The sequence below is a fragment of the Lathyrus oleraceus genome, chromosome 4 (genome assembly GCF_024323335.1).
Source record: "Lathyrus oleraceus cultivar Zhongwan6 chromosome 4, CAAS_Psat_ZW6_1.0, whole genome shotgun sequence".
NCBI classification, from domain to species: Eukaryota; Viridiplantae; Streptophyta; class Magnoliopsida; order Fabales; family Fabaceae; genus Lathyrus; species Lathyrus oleraceus.
The window spans coordinates 223,633,402-223,637,643 of NC_066582.1; the positions used below are offsets into that span (position 1 = coordinate 223,633,402).

Below are 4,242 nucleotides of genomic sequence, written 5' to 3' on the forward strand. Positions count from 1 at the left end.
TTTATCTCAACACACTTATACAATAATCTCCACATATTCAAGATTTATAAACCCTTATATTATACCAAGAGAAAACGAGGTGGGACTCTATCTTTGTCATTCGAGGAGCATTTCATTCAACTTCTCTAGAAATATGACATTCCTCTAAGAAATGGTTCAATAAGAACAATGAATTCTCACTTTTTAAGAGTGCAACTAGAGAGAGCTTATGGGAGATGCTGAATAAAGATTCAAAATCTGATATACTGATTATGTTTCAAGATGCCATGGCAGCTGATTTTAAGCTTTCCCCCAAAGACTGCACCCGTGTGTTTGAGGGTTTGGAGTCTTTGGTTGATGTGGTAGCTGGAAATGGAGTTGTGTCAAAACTCACTGGAAATGAAAATATCAGCTTTGTTGGCGGGGATATGCTCAAATCTACCCCTTTGTGTTGTTGTTGTTCATCTTCGAACTGTTTTTAATTGATTGTAAGAGACACATATTATTTTCACCATTTCAACAAAGATGTGTGTTCAGCTATGAAGTCATGACAAAGATAGAGTCTCATATCGTTTTCTCCTGGTATAATATAAGAGTTTATAAAATTTAAAGATGTGAAGGTTATTGCATAAGTGTGTTGAGATGAAAGTGAGCCTTTGAGATTTGAACATATACTTCAATGAAATGGGTTTTGAATGCTTTCCAAAATTTTAATTAATTAATTAATTAAATAATAATTTAAATAATTAATTATGTAAAAAAGTATTAAAAATAAATTATCCTGAATAATTTCACGTAATTAAAAATAATTTTTATACTCTAATCATCACTACTATGTATATAAAAGTGAAACGGACTATAAAAATCTCAAAGAAAATAAAATTCATAGATAAAAAAATTAGATTTTTTTATAGGAGATTCAATCATTTTAAACGCATTAACTAAAGAAACCAAAAATGCATTTAAATCAAATTAATTACATCATATACTTATAGAAGTCCTATTTAAAACCATATCAAAAACCACTTGACCCAACTCAAAAAATATTTATACTAACAAAATTCAAATTTAAGACTTTAAATCCACCAGCAGGTTTAAAGAAACTTATCTCTTGTAATATCCTGCGTAGGACGAGTAGCTAGACTAGTAGAAGTAGAATGAGAAAGTAAGGTACAACTAATTTTCATTGGAGAACTAAATAACCTAACTTTGTATCTTCCAATCTCTTAACCAATCCGTCAATGTCAACACTCTATTTATTTCTGCCCAAACCACATACACCACAATCACCACCATTACCAAAAACAGAACAATGTTTTGCACCCAAAAGTGTCACAAACCAACAATCTCATCTATCTAGCTCCGGAAAAGACCCATAAACTACCCCCTCAGTTTCGTATTGCAGGTAAATTTTAGTGTTTTTTTTTTAATTTATTAAATAATTAGTATATATGATTTACATATAGACCAACTAAATATATAAATTATTCAACGAATTAAAAAATTAAAATGTGCTTATAATAAATAATGGATAGAGTAACGTCTAAAACTTGTTTACACCTAATTCAGCAACAAAATTTCAGTTATTTCTCTTGATAAATTAACATTTATTCAAACTACCTTTTTCAGCAATTATTATAAATTAAAATTTATTTTTTAGATTTTATTAAATAATAAATAATTAATCTGTATTTAAATAGATTAAATATATTACATATTCAATAAAAAATTTTAAAAATAATTTTTATTTATAATAGTAACTTGAGAGAATACAAAATTTATATAGCAAAAGTGTTTAATCTTCACATTTTATTACAAGTATTTGATATGCGTCTTTGTTATCATTGTTCGTACCGCTTTTTGTTGATTCCGAACTATTTTATGAGTTTCCTACAACATCACCATCACCAGAGAAATCATTGACAATATTAGATATAACTGCACTCGTAGCGAAATAAACACATATATTAAAATTAATGTTGTCGATGATTTCTCCGATGATAGTGACGTTGTAGGAAACTCGTAGCAAACCCTAAAAAGAATCAATAGAGACCAGTACAAATAAATGTATTTAGGAGGTGTGGAACTGGTGACATGTACGATTAAGTAGGTTGTCGTCGTTAGTGTAAAAATATTATAATGTGTAATTTTATTTAACTTAAATATTAATAGCATTTATTTAATTTTATGTTAATTAATTGTATTAAGATAAAATAAAAACATCCAACACATAGGAGCCAAATGAATTGGCGTATGCTTCTATGGGTTGCACATTGTCGTTAATTCAATTGGTTAGATTTGATGCAGTTATCAATTCAATTGGCTAATGCACTTATTTTATGAAAGTTGTCGGCCATCGGATTGACTAGTTCTCTACGTTGCAATTTTTTTAAACAATGGTAGTTTGAAAAATTATGGAAAAAGTTGGTTCTTTAGAGAATTTTGTTTAAAATTTTGATTTTCTAAAAAATAAATAAAGATTGGTTTATGATTTAAAGAAAGAAGAAGAATAGTTAATCATGAGATACTATTGAGTATAATATATATCATGTTAAATGTACATATTTTAATATATTATTGACTAAATTATAATTTTGGTTCTCGTATTTTGTCCCGCTCACTAAATCAATCACCCTATTTATTTATTAAACAGTTTTGATCTCTATTCCCAAATTTGCTCCAAAAAATGCTGATGTATATTATTTTATATTACGTGAAATTATTGTTATAACATGGCATAACAAAAATTCAATTTCTTTTGATATGTCACTTTTTTAAATTGTTAATTTTATTAATTAAATTAAAACTTATTAAAACAAGTATGTTAATTTTATTCAAAGGGATAATATTAATTGTCGGAGTCATTGTTATTTCAAACGTAGAGCTTCAAATGCATACACGAATGAGGAAGGAAGATGATAAGTGGAACACAAAGTCGAAACCACGAAATTAAAGCATAAAATCGAAATCACATAAAAGCCTTTAATTTATTCCAGATAATACGATGAGTTTATGAATCTTTATCTAAGACCACATAAAAACAAAAACCCTAACTTTCATTGCAATTGGAAGCAGTGGCCGTATTTCTTTCTCTCATGGTTCACCATCGTCTTGGACTAAGGAAGATCCCAATTTATGTGTGAGGTATGTGGTTTTTGATTATGAACATGAATATGGGTTGTTTTAAATTGTTAGATGTACTTGACATGAATTGATACCTGAATTGAATATGTCATTTTGTTGTGAAATGGTATTCCGAAGAAAGTGGGATAACATTTCTATGGATTTTGTGGCCGGTTTTCCGAAGACAACAAGGGGGAGTGGCGCAGTATGGGTTGTGGTGGATAGACTGACTAAGTCATCTTATTTTATTCCGATAAAGACCACTTTCCGTTGGAGAAGTTGTCTTATATCTACATCAATGTGATTGTGGAACTACATGGTATTCCGTAGAGTATTGTTTCTGATATAGATTTGAGATTCATGTCAAGGTTTTGGGAGAGTTTGCGGGCATCCTTGGGAACCAATTTGAGGTTGAGTTTCGCATACCACCCGCAGACGAACGACCAGAGTGAGAGGAGTATTCAATCTTTGGAGGATTTTTTAAGAGCTTGTGTCTTGGACCAAGGAGGCTCTTGGAATGATTACTTGCCTTTGATTGGGTTTACTTGTAATAACAGCTACCATTCTAGTATTGGAATTTGATGACTTCTCGAAAAGTATACCGATAATGTCGAAGTAATAAAAATATCAAATCCACATGTACTGCCTTCAAGCAAGACAAAACGTGCAATGTATAAAAAAAACTAGTAAAAATGGGGTTTTCGAGTTTCAGTGCAAAAAGTAAATAAACAAGTAAACAATATCACGAAAGAGGTCATATTGTGTTCTAGAATCCCCTGTTCCTTTATTGTTGATGTTTGATGCCTTGTATGAATGGTCTTATCACTATAACGCCACAGAAAATTAACAAAACTGTTATAGTTGATCGCTCATGAAATAACTCACTAACCACTACTCAGAGCTTTCTATCCCTAGTTCGCAAGCGTAATAAGGGTTAGGAGATGTATAGAACATTAATTCTCTATGCCACTACTTGGGGTCTCCTATTCCTGTTCAGCCAACGTAAGTACAACAATTTCCCTAGGTCCAACACATAAACTAATGGTCAGTATTCCCTATGTACCTAAGATCAAATTAAAAGAGTATCTCACATAAAAAGCATTATGAACAATAATCAATTGAATGACATTATAAATCAAA

The 4,242-nt window shown here is 30.3% G+C and overlaps 1 long non-coding RNA gene across 1 annotated transcript; it reads left to right on the forward strand.

Annotated features, from left to right (window-relative positions):
- Positions 1–1,268: 1,268 nt before the first annotated feature.
- Positions 1,269–3,958, forward strand: LOC127135369 (uncharacterized). Its single transcript, XR_007808530.1, has 3 exons — positions 1,269–1,384; positions 3,055–3,123; positions 3,241–3,958. It is a non-coding gene; the product is annotated as an uncharacterized LOC127135369 (long non-coding RNA).
- Positions 3,959–4,242: the final 284 nt, after the last annotated feature.